This window comes from Electrona antarctica (assembly GCF_951216825.1).
Source record: "Electrona antarctica genome assembly, chromosome: 21".
Taxonomy (NCBI): Eukaryota; Metazoa; Chordata; class Actinopteri; order Myctophiformes; family Myctophidae; genus Electrona; species Electrona antarctica.
In genome coordinates this window covers 11582358-11599493 of record NC_136802.1, presented here as the reverse complement: position 1 = coordinate 11599493, position 17136 = coordinate 11582358, and the positions used below count along the sequence as shown (strand labels likewise).

At 42.8% G+C, this 17136-nt stretch overlaps 1 long non-coding RNA gene across 1 annotated transcript in view; it reads left to right on the top strand.

Annotated features, from left to right (window-relative positions):
- LOC306914199 overlaps positions 1-16014 on the top strand; it is an 81726-nt gene extending 65712 nt beyond the window's left edge. The window contains exon 3 of the long non-coding RNA XR_013788668.1: positions 15901-16014. This is a non-coding gene — a long non-coding RNA (uncharacterized lncRNA). The remainder of the gene's footprint in view (positions 1-15900) is intronic.
- The last annotated feature ends 1122 nt before the right edge of the window (positions 16015-17136 follow it).

Sequence of the window (17136 nt, the reverse complement as noted above, 5' to 3'; positions counted from 1 at the left end):
AGCCTTTTTGTAGAATCTACTGTACTGTAGGTCAAAATGGGTCTTTCTCTTTCTGCATTTGCAGCTGCCTTTGCTCCTTTTTTCCAGCTTACATGATAAAAAGCCTATTAATAGCCACATCTGTGTAATATAAAATACATCATTTATGTATATTTGTTTATTAAATAAATCTATACAATTGGACCATAAAATGATGGTGCAATAAGGTAATACAGTGCAAAGTTATTGCACTGCAAATGCTTATGACAAGTTATCTGATCCCGAACAGACCCCAAATTGCTTGCTCTGTTTACTCGGTGGTAAATATAGACCATTGCCCGATGGCCCTTACATTTTGGCCACAAAACATGTAGAATTCCTGAGTAAAAGTAAAGGTAAACATTAAATAAGTAAACATACGAGTAAACAACCGGTAGTAAGGTACTATACAGGGATTGTGTGTATGGTACACAAAACCAACAGGAGGCCGTGGCCAGCTTGCTTGGACTTGGAAACTAAATTCTCAGCTGTGATATTTTGTCCTTGACTGTACCCATCCATGTTGTAATTATTCCCATGAGCAACATGCATATGGACTTACAACGGGGGGGAATGAGCTGGGTTGCTCAGTTGCATCTCCCACAGGCCAAATGCAATTTGAAAGGCACAAAATGTTGTCATAGGTTTGTTGTGGCCTTGCATGTTCACATTAATATCCACCAAAAAATGCAAGATCGTGCAGCCAGACTGGGTCATCTAACTCTGCCACTGGCTTCTCTTCCCTGTTCATGAATAGTCCAATTTCCACACATAATTACATGTATTAGGCTACTTTCGGACAAAAGTGTCAAATTGCCGATGGTTGAGTCCCTTGGCTCTAATAAAATTAACCATTTTGAATTTTTGATTATATCCATGACATTGTCCATTTCCAGGCTCCTGCTATGCCTTGTGGTGATATTATTGGAGACCTTGCAGCAGATTTGAACAGTCGGCTCAAAAAACAAAGTGTGACTACATTTGACTGAGGGACTGCCATTGGATTTTTTGGAATTTTCGTTTTTTTCATGTCATATGAAAGCAGGGAATCATAGCTTCAAATTGACATATTGGTTGTTCAGTTTCCACCTGTTTTGGAGATATGGCTTATAGAGTAATGTCTTGCAGAGAAACAGCGAGTTGAGAAAACAGGCTTGAAAGGTTCACTTCTGTGGTCTCTAACATTACACCTAGCTACATGTTTAAGCATTTATTTCATATTTACATGTCGATTTCAGCTCTGACATTTATTTCAGACCTGCTCAGTATGTGAAGAGTCTGCCTGTGCTATTAACTCATTTTGGAGAAAAAAATAAAAATAAAAGTTTTTCTCCTGCAGGCTCTCAGTCAAATCTGGTCACAAGTGAAGTAAAGTCATTGTATTTCCATGTAGCTCTGTTGGGATATGTCGTTTTGGTGTTGATGTACCTCTGGCCATCAGTGAGAAGCTGAAGGAGCTGGTGGTGCCTATGACACCACAATGATGAACAATGGCCTCTTCAAATCTCTGGACAACTTTCTGTAGCCATTGTTCTACTTTTGTCACAAACTTAATTCAAATGGAACAATCATTCAAATTGTGACAAAAGCAGAACAATGGCTACAGAGAGTCATTGTGTCATCTATTAAGTCTCTACCATTTGAAATTATTTTCATACTGAAGTGAAATGAATGGAAAAGTGGCTTGCTGGACTATCTAAGATGCTTTATAAAATGGTCATCGTTAAAGGGCTAAACATCTCATATTTTGAGCTGCTCTGTGACTAATTAGATGAACTTGATATCAGAGTTTGAATAGATGGCTGTAATTGGCAGAAACAAATATCAAAGAAGTGCTTTTGTCTGTAAAATCCGGAAAATTACAGTAAAATTATCATTTTATATAAATGATGACTTGCACTGACAGTATACAAATACAACACTTAAGATATTCAAATCATTGTCTGTATCTCTTGCGTCAAACATGGGGTTGACTTGCGTCAAACAATTTGAGCACCCCAACAGAATTGTGATTGTTTTTCTACCCAAGACAGCTCTTAATGAAATCACATCCGCAAGTACTTCATATGATAATCTCAATTATGATCAACTGTTGGGGTGTGAATATGCCACGACTTCTGTAAACAAAAGTATCTCCGCTAACGGAAGGATTCACTTCCCGGCCTTCAGAGAAATAAAATGTTTTAATAGCCTCTTTCCCTGTTAATGATATTCGGTTCGTTCTTAACACACCATTGCACAGATATTGAAACCATTCATTTCTGGAATGGGGGGAGGAGACCCACCGAGTGCTCCATCTCCATCTGAATGTTGTATTCATGACGGTATTGTTTTCTATGATAACACCAAGCGATGCACCATCATCTACGCTCTGATTTCACCAAACTACTGCTCACCCCAAACAATACTGGAACACTGTCTTCATAGTGTATACTGTAGGTCTATGAAAACCATGACTGTTCTTTTTGTTGTTTCAATGATGACCAAGTACTTTGACTCCAAGGCTTCTTTATTCAATCAAACAGGTATACAAATGTTGAACTCTATCTGATCTGACTTCCTGTCTCTGTGTGCCCTTATATGGATTTCACTACTGACACACTGACACCTTGTGGTTAAAGATAATAGATAATGATCATGATCATCACAATGACCAGGCTATATTATTTTAAATGATAACTGCTTATCAAGCAGTTGCCTTTAAATAAAGGCAAAAAACAAAATACAATGAAACTATAGTGTGTCGAACGGTGCTGGAGATGCTATGCTCCTTACACCCAGCCAGACTCGACTGCAATCATTAGAGCCCCAAGCTCTCACTAGTGGGAAAAATAATAGTATAGTATAGATGGGCATCTGGTTAGGATGCCTCTCGGGCGCCTCCCTAGGGAGGTCCTCGACGCACCTCCCACTGCGAGGAGATCCCGGGGCAGACCAAGGCGCAGTTGGAGGAAATACATCGACTCACTGGTCTTGGAACGTCTCGGAATCCCCCAGGAGGAAGTCACTAATGTTGCTCTGGAGAGGGAAGTCTGGAGCACTCTGGTGGAGCTGTTGCCCCCGCGACCCGACTACGGATAAGCGGTTGAAGATGGATGGATGGATGGATGGATGGATAGATATAAGAGTGTGGTATGTTTATTGTACATAATGTCAGGTCAATTTAATTCAACTTCTATTCAAAGGAGCTTTAATTGGCATGAGAAAAAATATGTATCTAATCCAACTATATAAGAAGAAAAACAAAACAAATAGTGTTGTACCCTGCCTTTATTTTCTCCTTTCTAATTATTTGATCGGCCCAAAATATTGTGTTTGTTGTCGTAAATGTATAAATGGTGCATTTATATAGCGCCTTTATCCAAGGCGCTTTACATAGATTGTGTATTACATTCACCCATTCACACACACATTCACACATTTGCGGCGGAAGCCATGCAAGGTACCAACCAGCACATCGGGAGCAATTTGTGGTTCAGTGTCTTGCCCAAGGACACTTCGACATGTAGACAGGAGGAGCCGGGATTCGAACCGCCGACCCATGGATCATTGGACGACCTGCTCTACCTCTTGAGCCACAGTCGCCTGACATGATTTGTTACAATCCGAGTTGGCTTTGTCCGCGGCGTAACCGTCTTTAAATAAATACTTTTTGAAAGGCCTATGGGGAAAATAACCGGGGAATCATTTCCTGGGCCACTCGTCGTTCTGAAAGGGGGCGGGAATGCAACGTTCTGTTGTCTGTGTGTATGCAGTAATTGCAGTTCTGGATAACCGCCTTTCCGACCGACCCCTCGAGTTAAACGTGCACATCGTGTTTGAAGTCAGCCAGTCAGATGGCCCTATAAAGATACTTGAACACAGACAGATGGACGGAGAGATATTTCAGGCATTTCTAGTAGGATTTGAGTTTCTGTATGGTGTACTGGCTGCTTCCAGCTAACATGTCACAAATAATACATTTCAAAACACTTTTCTCCTGTAATTATTTGTTAATTGCTAAGCACATCAATAGGCATGCGGTCTCGCAGTTTGCAATTCCTGTTAGTGCTAGCTGGAAGTTTTTCATGTTTTAATTGGAGATCAAATGTGTCTCTTCTTGTTTACGGTTATAGGCATAAAAGAGCCTTACAGCAGACAGATTTTTTAAGTTAGCACAGCCCTATTACTGCTTAATACTAAGTACACAAATCAAAGCCTTGAGTGGAGTGGAGGCAAGCATTGCCAAGCATCATGATGAGTACCTTGATAAAAACTTTAAAAAACTTGGATACCCATTATAAAACCGCATCTACACTGAATTGGGGCTGAAACTTTTGATGATTTACTTCACAATTATTCTATCTAAATTTTTGTAATAATCGATTAAACATCGATTAGCTGCACAACGGTGTGAAGTGAAATAGCTACAAGTGATGAATAGCTACAGATCAGTACAAGCACAGATCTACCATGTGTTGTGAGCTTGCAGATTGGCTATTTTCATTATTCTTGGATACCTTTCGCCTATTTATAATAACATGCGCACAATAAGGATAGATTATTAATAATGAATAATATTGTATGAACTTATCGATTTATTAGTTGCACCCTATGTGTTTTGATGTGAAATCAGCATTCATAGCTCCCTGAAGTCCGCTATGGCTGATCCTAAAGGGAGCCATCAGAAGTGAAAACGTCTAAGCAGGGCCCACAGGGCCTTAGAACACAATGTGGAGTTAAGTAAAAGGCTTTATTCAGATCGATGGGCAACACATTAACCTTTAGCACTTCAACACGACAGAATCAATACACTCAACACAGCTAACTGACTCTAAGAGGACTGCGGCAATGCTGCTTATAGACGGAGCCGTTCCAGTTATGTCTTGATGTTTCCTTTGAACCAGTGTTGTTTTTTTGCCAGCAAATTTCTATTTTAGTTTTAGTCATAGTCTTATAGTCATATTTTAGTCACCTGGAATGTTTTAGTGTTAGTCTAGTTTTTAGTCGACTAAATGTCATAAGATTTTAGTCGACTAAATCTGCAGTTCATGTAGTTGACTAAAATGTATTTTGGCCTTTGATTTTACACTTGAAAATTGCCGATCTACAAGCTCACAACGCGCAGCACAACGCGTTGTGAGCTTGTAGGTCGGCTATTTTCAGCATGCAACCAAGTGTAAAATGACTTATACTGGATCTCTTGTCCACTAGTCTCTTCCTAACATTTTAGTCTAGTTTCTATCTGTTGACGAAATTGTCACACGCACACGCACACGCACACGCACACACACACACACACACACACACACACACACACACACACACACACACACACACAGGCCAGGGAGGAGGGCTTGTACAGTACAGTACAGTACAGTACAGTACAGTACAGTACAGTACAGTACAGTACAGTACAGTACAGTACAGTACAGTACAGTACAGTACAGTACAGTACAGTACAGCACCACTCAGTTCAGATGGATCTGATTTTTTACTATTTTGAAAAACTTTTTAAAATAGCTCAAATAGCCGATCTACAAGCTCACATGTCAATGTACAGTAGATCGGCTAGTTGAACTATTTTAAACAGTTTTTCAATATGTTTAGGGAGTTTAGGGAGAGTCTATAGCCCTGCCCTAGACCATAGATTAGAGATGTTTAAGGAATATATTTGGAAAAAGAAAAGGAAATAAACAACTCGCAAATTGAACTAAATTAGAAAGAATATAAATTATAATACAAAAACTTATATTTATAAGCAAATAAACACAAATAACTTTGATAGATACAAATAAATAATCATAAACTGAACTTCATTTACAAGCTCTAAATGTGCCGCGAATCCCGCGATGCAATGCGCTGTGAGCTTGCAATTTGGCTATCTTTGCTTTAATTAATCCTGCCAGGTGTATCTACATTACATTACCATTATAGCATCAACAAGACGTCAGAAGGTAAATGGGGAAAATAAAAACAGTTGGCAGTAGCTATTTTCACTGGGGGAAAACAGAGCAACAGGATGAAGTCATCAGAAACCAGTCCATAAGGTAGACACAGATGGAGGGATTTAGAAACAGCAAAGCGGAAAGGACAGGTGAAGCGCATTGAGGCAGAGAAGATGCTCTGAAGAAGTGTCATCGGGGGATATTTCGTTCTAAAGCTCTAAAGCAGACTGTCATTCCTTGACCCTGGAGTACCTTACACACCATACTTTAGGACGTTTTTCAGTGAACTGGGAGAATTTATGGCATGTTCAGTCAGACACTCATCAAGATAAACCAATATTGCATTAAGGATTTTTTACTCTGGGACTGCTCCTGTGACACTACGGATTTATCTGCGCAAGCATATGACACAGAGATACTAAAGTTATTACATGGACATGACATTAAAACACTTCAAAGGCAGACCTTAAGACACACCGATAGAACGTCATACAATCCACATAAATCAATACAATTAACATACTGTACTAACATAGTGAAGAACCAAATGCCACACGGAGTAGTCTTGGGGGGGGGGTTTGACCACTGACAAGCTGCAGAGAAGGACAAACAGACAGTCACAGCACTGTGACCGATGCTGAGCACGTAGTATGAAGAGTGAGCGATGTTCCGCTTAAAAAAGGACCACCTAGAATGAACTATAGGATTGAGGGCGTACTGTATGTGTTGGCTTGTTAGCAAATAGGATTGCAGGGTGAATGTGCGTGGGGAACAATGGCCTGACTGCCGTGCACTGCATCATAATGCTCGACTTGTGCGAAAAGTTGGATCCAGTCTATATCTTTGACAGACCTTTGCTGCTCCCATGATTTTCAAGATGGCCCAGGAATATACGGTACTTCTTATCCAAAGCCTTGGGGCAGTTCAGTGAAGAGAGACCAATTAGGCCACTTATCTTTTCATGTTTAAGTTGGGTTTTCTAGAGGAAAAAATAGAGTCTGCAACACTGGTATGAAAACTCAGCTCCACTGGTTTTCATACCAGTGTTGCGGACTCTATTTTTTCCTCTTGTACTGCCTTTTGTCCAGCACCTGGGCTAGAGTGGAGGTGCATGCTCTATTACCACAAGATTATGCTCATAAATGCAGTATGAGATAACAAAAAACCTTAACCTTAGCGAGGCTTAAGGTATGCAACCGTATTATGTTTGGTTCCCTGAAACTTGAGTGAAAATGGTCACTAAGTCTTCAAGGCCTTACTTTGCCTATTGTACTGCAGATTGTGCAGAACATTATTTTAACTTTACACTATTTAATCAATCATACAGGAGAGGGAGTGGTCTACCTTGAGATACTGATGTGCTGCAATTGTAGATCATCAGAGTGCACAATATGGCATGGTAGCACAACCTTGAGTCTGTTGTTGGGATTATAGCACAGCTTCATGATGACACAAGCTTGTTTTCAAAGTTTATTCCACAAAGAAAATGTAATTTCCTTCATTCTTTTCCCTTTCTAGGGCATCCAGGTCCTCATTTGTAAGTGGGATAAAACATTGATTCGGTCCATTTGGGCTATTCTTTTAGCTGCAGGCTGGTCATCAGTTTTAAGTTCATTGTCATCAAAAATTTAATTAAAACTTGTTTGTTCAAAGCCAGTGGATTTGACAAAGTCATAATTCGTTTTCTCCCAGTAGAAATCTTGATGTTTCTGACAGCCGTTGCCTAGGTTACAGGTGTTGTACCTAGAAAGGTGCACTCAGCATAGCACAAATCAGGCCTTTATAATAATGTATGCAGGTTGTTGTAATAAGACTGGGATCTTGTCTAAAGGTGGCCTTACACTAGCCGATAATCGGGCATTTTTGACGCTCGGGGGGTGCCCGACCGATCAAAGAGCGATCGGTATCGGCCCGATCCACAAGAATGTTTGATATTTGCTCTGCCCCGCTCCGATTATCCTGTAGTGTGTGGTGCTATCAGATTTCAGATTGAAAAAAAATCGGCTAGTGTAAGGCCACCTTAAGTCAGAGGTTCCCATACTGTTCCATGCCAAGGACCCCCAAGTACTTGAAAAAGACCAATACCGGTCGAAACGTTGTATGTCCTGCCTGCTGTGATTGTGAATAAATACTTGGAGCATTACAAAAGTGAGTTGCGAGCCTTTGCTTTTCTTCAAGGACCCCCAAGTAGCCATAGCTTCAAGAATTTGTGTTTTTTATTTTATTTATTTTAAAATGTATTTATTTTACAAAAAATAATGCAAAAATATGTTGAACACAACATCCAATCAACCCCAAATTGAAATTGCATGTTGAGGGAGCTCTAAAGAGCCTTCCTCTATAAGTACTTTCTTTCACTTCTGCAATCTGCACACACGGGGTGTCACAAATGTGGAAGATGCACTGTATGTCATACCCCAGCTTCCTTGCTGCTGCAAACCCACAATTTACCCAGCTCTGGCTAGGCAACCCAACTTGGAGGAGATCTGTGCGCTGCAGAGTGAAATTTTCTAGGTCTCTCTACAAGGCTGATTGTGAGCACTCTGTGCTGAATAAAAGTGGCTAAGACTGAGTTCAGACAACTCAAACTGAGTTGAATATGGATGGACACAAGACTCATGATTTTGGGGCTTAAGGGTGTCTCGCCACGTTTTTATAAATGTACAGTTGGAGGCCATCGATATTGTCCTTTTCTTTTTGCTGAGGTTTGCGTGATCTGCGCAAAAGGACAGTTAACCCATTTTGGGCGGGAACCCCTTTTGGTGTTTTAAACATTATGTTATAATTTAGCTATTGAAAAATAGCAGATCTACAAGCTCATAGCGCGCCACCGAGTGGCGCACTACGAGCTTGTAGGTCTGCTATTTTTGAAAAATCGTGAAAATATTTATTTCAGAAAACTGGAGGATTTAGAAGGATTTTTTTAAAATTTTGAGGTCAGGCCTAAATGGGTCAAATGATAAGGGACAATATCGGTGGCACCCAACTGTATGTTGCTGTTAATCTAACACCGGCAAATCTGAATGTCTATGATTGATTGGCTAGTTCCGGTACAGCCCATAAGCTGGAGGGACAAGGCCATTTTAATTGGCTAATGTCTAGCAGGACACTCATCACTATACTGTGGCCTGGAGGGACGATTGCCGAAATTGCCCTTGCGATTATGAAATGAAAAGAATTGTTGACCGATTTGAAAAACATATTCAAGAATTGAGGTCCTTTGCCTGGTCAGCATGCACAATAAATACCACGCTGAACAGCCAAGCACATGCACACACAGACTTGTGGATATAATAATAGCATGGTAAATAAGGTATAGAGTCTGAGTGATTGTGATTATAAACAATTTATAACTTTTGTATTTAGCAGACGCTCTTAATCGAGAGTGATTTACAGTAAGCAAGAGCAACACATGGTAAAGCATCTATTATACAATTGAAAACATGTACGCAACCCAATACCCAAAGTCACCAGCTACTACGCCACTGACACGCTGGGTGCCGCAGCCGACGCAGGAGCAACACACACTGCAACAACACACTAAGACGTCACAGACTTACCCTCCACGTCGATCCACGGCTATCTCCTCATGTCGCGCCGCACGCCCACACTCAACACCACCCGCGTAAAAATTGTCATTGCACTGCCACTAAAGCCGGCTCCCGTCCAGACTCACAAACAATATCATTATCAATAATAAACACAAACACGCCACAAGCACCGACACCCCCGCCTAATTTGTTGCCACGTCTATGAAAACAAGCACAGAAAAAATGCCATTCAACACGCTACTTACACACACTACCACTCGCTTACAATACGCGGACCTGGCAACACTACATTCCCTCTCCCATTTGCTCAAAGCCCACCACGTGACCCACACACACATACCCAGAGCCTTAGAAAAGACATGGCTCTGCACATACCAAAAGAAGAAGAAGAATTACACACCGCACACACTGACTCTAACTTGGACAGTTCAAATCATGCAAACACGACCGCGTCGACACCTGGCGTGCTACAAGCGGGACGACCCGAGGCACATATATGGATACGAACAACAACAACACCACACGCACACGCGCGCGCTGCAACAACAAACAGCTACGTACAGTGTGTGTGCGTGCGCGGGGGGGGATTTTGGATCGCCGTGCGATGCAGCGCAAATTGCACTACACTACACAGGGCTCGACAGTGCGACTACGTACTCGCATTTGCGACTTAAAATATCACCGTGCAAGTTGTACAATTCACTTTGTAGCACCGGTGCGACTACAGAATCCGATCTTTAAAGCTAAAAGTTGCGCAGTTTACATCCAAAAGAATGTGTCACTCTCTCGGTTCTGCACCGCTGCTGGAGAAGTATAGCACTGTCGAAGGCAGCGCAACTAATCCCCCCCCCCCCCACACCCCAGCGAGGGAGGAGAGAGAAGAGAGCGAGAGAGAGAGAGTGGCAGTGGCAGCGATGTAAGATGAGCCTGTGCATTTCACGCTTTTCACCCTATATAACTTGAACGCATAGGCAATCAAGTCAAGACCATTAATTAATGACAGCTGTGTAGGGGTGACGATTGCGTGATGCTTATATGTACAGGATTCTATAGGTCACCACTTTTGGTGTGACACACACACGGCTCCTGTCTCTGTTTACAATGCGTTGTCAAGATTTTGGAGAAGACTGATAGTTCATCCTTTAGTAATTAGGCTGTGGAAGTCTTCACACTAGGCTACTTTTGGATTTATTGGGATTGGTAATTTGGGGAAAGGAGGAGGAGGAGGTGATCAAGCTCCACAAGACCACATTGGTGGCTCAAGGCTGCATTTATTTTCCTTTTTTTTCCTCTCGAGGGTGCATGGGATGATGTGACCCCCTCCAGCAGGCTAGGGAGCCCCGCTCAGGTTAGCGGAAAATGACCGCGGGGTGCGGGTTGCCAGGTTTTTTTATAAGTAAAGTATTCAAAACAAAACAAATTAAATTACAAAACATATATATATAATAATATATTTGAATTTACGTCATATTTTGCGGAATTTTGACCTAATTTCTCTGTTCATTGTCAATGGCAAATATTGAGACGTCTGGGGACTAAAGCTGTATATAGGATAGGAGGGCCCTCAAACACATTATTTCATAACTTTTCATCGTGCTCCTAAAATAATTTGCGTGCTACTTGGAAAAATGCTAAGCGTCGAGCCCTGCTCACACACACTACAACACGCTTAAAACTCGCGGACCTGGCAACACTGCATCCTTTTTTCCCATTGGCTACTGTTGCTAATTTGTTGCCACGTCTATGAAAACAAACACAGAAAAAATCTACACCTGGCGTGGAACAAACGGGACGAACCGAGGCGCATATATGGATAAGAACAACACCAACAACACTACACGCACACGCGCGCACGCGCTGCAACACAAAACAGCTGCATACAACGCGTGTCACTGTGGACTTCTGTATCTGTGGACTTCTGTATCGCAACGCGGGGCAACGCAACTCTGGGATGAGCGGGCCGAAGGCCCGCGAAATTCTAGTCAAATACATATAAATAGTCATACGTAAACTAAGAACCTAACATCCGTCTAACAGTGGAATATCTACAATGAGCAATATCTACGTTTCGACCTTCTTCAGGCCTAAAGAAGGTCACAAGACCGAAACGTTGACTTGACTCTAAATACAAGCTCTTGAACCAGCAAGTGGCTGATTGAAGACCAAGCGAGCTGCGGCATTCTGGATCAACTGGAGAGGCTTAAGTGCACATGCCGGTAGGCCATCAAGGAGAGAGTTACAATAGTCAAGTTTTGATATGACTGATGTCTGGATATGGAGCTGGGCAGACTCCTGGGTGAGGAAGGGTCTAATTCGTTGAATGTAATAGAGTGTAAACCTATACAGGATCGAGTGACTGCTGTAATTTTGCTTTGAATGAGAAAATAGAACAAGATAATAGTTGGACACAAAGGAGCCGTAACACATACTTTTTGTGGTTGTTTACCCAATACAGTATACACTTGCTCAGATGGATGAAAACCAGTCTCTCTGTTGTTTCTGCATGGGGAGCAATCTGGACGTGTTATCGCATCGGTTCATTTCACACTTCACTTGCCACTTTGTGATGTAAGAGAACATTTGGGGGAGATGTTATTGGGGGGGGGGGGGGGGGGGGGTCTCCTGCAGTCCTCCCAATCATACTGAGACAGAATATGAAGTGGGCAAGTATCTGTAGAATTGTGGAATGTTATCGTTACAGGTTATAAGTTTCACAGTGAATTCTGAGTCAGATGAAATGGAGTTCTGACATGCTTCTGGTTTTTATGATGTGTTTTACATGGAGCGTGCGACAGGTGGAAGCACAGGATTGTTCAGGGGATGTGATGAGTTAGAGGGGGGCCTGGAGGGGGCCTGGAGGGGGCTAAAAGTCTATAGAGCAACAGGGATTCTCGTATTATCCTCTTGTCATTATTCTATGGATGTATGATCGCCAGCCCGTCACTATCACCTTGTCAGGTATACGGTAGCAATGAATTTCCGGCAGTGCTATATATATATATGAGGCCTCTTCTATTTATCAGCTTTATTCAACCTCTTTGTGTTGCCTGTCAATACATTAATCTAAACACTGAAGTGGGACGCATACTTATTTAGGTGATAACCTGACCACTGCGCTTAGTAAAAATAGAAATGTGCTGGGGTGAGCGGTGAGTCTCTTATCACCGCGGCTCAGTGACGTCATGTTGTAGTTTTAGTAAACACAGAGAGATGTGCTGGGGTGAGCGGTGAGTATCTTATCACCGCGGCTCAGTGACGTGGTGAGTCTCTTATCACCGCGGCTCAGTGACGTGGTGAGTCTCTTATCACCGCGGCCCAGTGACGTGGTGAGTCTCTTATCACCGCAGCCCAGTGACGTGGTGAGTCTCTTATCACCGCGGCCCAGTGACGTGGTGAGTCTCTTATCACCGCGGCCCAGTGACGTGGTGAGTCTCTTATCACCGCGGCCCAGTGACGTGGTGAGTCTCTTATCACCGCGGCCCAGTGACGTGGTGAGTCTCTTATCACCGCGGCCCAGTGACGTGGTGAGTCTCTTATCACCGCGGCCCAGTGACGTGGTGAGTCTCTTATCACCGCGGCCCAGTGACGTGGTGAGTCTCTTATCACCGCGGCCCAGTGACGTGGTGAGTCTCTTATCACCGCGGCCCAGTGACGTGGTGAGTCTCTTATCACCGCGGCTCAGTGACGTGGTGAGTCTCTTATCACCGCGGCTCAGTGACGTCAGTCAGGGTGAGTCTCTTATCACCGCGGCCCAGTGACGTGGTGAGTCTCTTATCACCGCGGCCCAGTGACGTGGTGAGTCTCTTATCACCGCGGCCCAGTGACGTGGTGAGTCTCTTATCACCGCAGCCCAGTGACGTGGTGAGTCTCTTATCACCGCGGCCCAGTGACGTGGTGAGTCTCTTATCACCGCGGCCCAGTGACGTGGTGAGTCTCTTATCACCGCGGCCCAGTGACGTGGTGAGTCTCTTATCACCGCGGCTCAGTGACGTGGTGAGTCTCTTATCACCGCGGCCCAGTGACGTGGTGAGTCTCTTATCACCGCGGCCCAGTGACGTGGTGAGTCTCTTATCACCGCGGCCATTTTTGGCAATCCCACTGTTTCTTTGAATGAACCATTCATTCAGGCTATACACAATTGCAATGTACTGTATTTGCCAGAGTAGAAGCGTGCACAGCTCCCAGCGCCGCTCTTGTGCAGAGCCAGGGATGTGCAGAGAGTGTTAGAGAGGCAGGGGATGAGAACCCGTAAGAGGGCACTTTTGGGCAAAAATAGCGAAAATATTTTCGGGGCGCAACCCAGCACTCTTTTTTTTTTATGTTTTTTTTTTTTTGGCTTTCACCTTTATTTTATATTTTTTATGGAGGGACAGACAGTAGGCTGACAGGAAATGGGGAGAGAGATAGGGGGATGGGGGGATGCAGTAAAGGCCTTCGGGATCGGGAGTCGAACCCGCGGCACACTGCCAGACTGGATTACCAGCCAAGGTGCCTGGACCACTGAGCCACGGCCCAGGCCAACCCAGCACTCTTTAAGTGGAGATGCGGCGTACGACATGGATTTCTAAACACATTTTGTTCAACGCAAAAATGCTGCGTTCAAGTTCTGAATGATGCCTTTCAGCATGGCATGGAAAAGGAGTGGCATTTGCATTTCTTTCACCATAGTAAATGCTGCATTCGTGGTCTGGAGAGGGCAGTTGTTTTACAGACGGGTAAAAGGGCAGGGGCTGAAGCCCCCTTTGATGTCTATGTGTGCACATCCCCGTGCACAGCTCTCATCTTGTGACAACTAGCAGAGCAGACCAGCAGCACTCAGCAGATCCATCAGCATCATGCCCATTATGTCACCCCATTCGACTGGTATCATACCATTGAATGGGGCCAGTATGGCCGTTATCATACCATCGAATGGGCCCAATATGGCCATACTGGCATACTCACTGCTTCAGTATGTCATTATCACCTATTGTCATTATCACTGATGTCCTGACGGAGGCACGCCAGACCCGCGCCGTCCGAGTTACGTCCCGATAGGCAGAGAATAGTATATATTAGTAACCCCTAGTTTCCATGTTGGAAATGTCGGCCAGTATGGCCATACTGGCCCCATTCGATGGTATGATACGGGACATACTGGCCCCATTAAATGGTATGATAACGGTCGAATCCGCTGATTATGTTCATTGTTGAAGAACAGCAAGTTAAAGAGTGAGAATTTGTCCTCACAAAGTCTTTGGAAAATTAGTATGAATCTCACTTTTACTTTTAGCCTATGTACCCCATGTTGTTATTCACGTCCAGACTGCAGAGACGGGGAGATAATGAGCATGGTCTCATCGGGGGGTTGACATACAGTACAGTAGTTCAAGATTGGACTTGGGAGGTCACTTATCTTACTTTTTCCTCCACTATATATATTTTTTTAATGTATTTATTTTCCCACATATGCTTTATACTTTTTGTAATATTGAACTTTCATTTCTTAATGGAAGTCAATGGGTTTGGGATCAGGTTGAAACATTGCTCAATTATTTTCTAGAACAAAATAATGTTAATGCTATCGCTCTTGAACTTGATAATTAAATACTACTTGTCTTGTACATATTACTACACATGTAAGTCAGTGTACAGACAAATGTATTTAAATACATATTATACATTCTGGTAAACGGTATGAGAGTTTTGTTGTACAAAGTAGCATGATACAAAACGGCAGCCATGGTTGGCTAAACAATAATGGCAGAGAATGCAATCATCATTTTAATAATGCCATGCTGATATGTTTTCATTGCCACTGTTAAATTACCAAAAAAAACAATGATGAAACATGATACGCATCACATATTTCGGATCAAGGAGGCATTTCCTATTTTCCAAAGGATTATCTCTGTCTCTATTATCTCTATCTCTGTCTGGCACCAATTGACCCCGTGTTTAACGGTTCCTCAGTCGCAGACAACAGTTGTTTCTGTATTTATTCTTTTAATGTATTCATTCATTTATTCATTATTTTTATTCATTTAGTTAATGAGAATTACAGCATTGCATGCCATTTACGATAAAATGTGTATGTGCCTCCGGCGGGAACCCCTTTTGGTGTTAGCATTATGTTATGCTTTAGCTATTGAAAAATAGCAGATCTACGCTGCTATTTTAGCAGATCTACGCTCATCTAAGCTCATAGCGCGCCACCGAGTGGCGCGCTACGAGCTTGTAGATCTGCTATTTTTGAAAAATCGAAGAACGACTGACATAGAAACATAGCTTTTTCAGAAAACTGTCAGGATGTAGAAGACATTTTTTGAATCTGATCTCAGGTCAAAATGGGTTAAGGCCAAGCCATCTAGAACATATTTTTGTATTTATTTATTTATGTATGAATGTATCTGTATCTACAACAGTGGTTTTCAACGTGGGGCAGAGGACGGCGCCTTCAGGGTTGCACGAGAGAGGTCCAAATGGACAGAGCGTGAAGAGGACAAAGACATTCCAAAGACCAATCGAAAGCTACATGCCCCCAAAACAGAGGTAAAATTACCGAAAAAACAAGCCTACTTTGACTTATAAATGTATACATTTAATTTACCCAAATCAATAATCTGTTGGAATGAAAACCTTCTTCAACACTCAAACTGTGTTAATATGAAAAAAACGAAAATCACACCAAAAGACCCGGTCACATATATGCAGCTTTTACTACAGCATACCAAAAAAAACCAACACGAAAACAAACCAGCTCCGAGATCCAATGGAATGGACATTCAGAAATGACTCTTACACTTAAAGGCCATAAACATGAGAGCAAACTCAGATCAATGAGATTCCATTACTGTCCTATCTCATTTCCCAGAGCTGAATTGAAAATGGGTCGGAGATGGATCGTGTCATTACCAATTCCAAGGGAGCCATAGACACAGCAGAAATCATGGGTATGTGTGTGCGTGTGTGTGCGTGCGCGGGAGGGGTGTGTGTGCGTGTGTGTGCGTGCGGGGGGGGTAGTCCGTCCGTCCGTCGGTCCTATCTGCTCCCGTTGCCAATGAATGTGTTTTTAGTGACGGGGCAGTAAGGTGAACTGAAGTTCATGCTCTATCCACTGACAACATCTGTGGTGGACAGTAATTGAATACATTTACTTAAGTACTGTACAATTTTTGAGAATTTATTTTTTTCCACAAGCTGATGACCGCTATGTTTTTACCTTTTTTTTGCGGCTTTCGCCTTTATTTTATATTTTTTATGGAGGGACAGACAGTAGGCTGACAGGAAATAGGGAGAGCGAGATGGGGGGAAGACATGCAGTAAAGGCCGTCGGGATCGGGAGTCGAACCCGCGGCACACTGCCAGACTGGATTACCAGCCAAGGTGCCTGGACCACTGAGCCATGGCCCAGGCCTTACCTTTGACTTTTGACCCCACTACATTTCTTGGAAGGGACTCCAGCCAGGGGACCGAAACATACAACAATATATTATGAATTATTAACCACTTAAGCCCTATTTTTAAAAGCTCAAATATTCAGGAAACAACAAAACAAACTTTGTTAGTACCTTCCCTATTGAAAATGAGCGGTATTCCCCTTTAGCCCGACCGCCCATTAATACTTTACTGCTCAGCAGCAGCAGACGGTCTGAAATAAA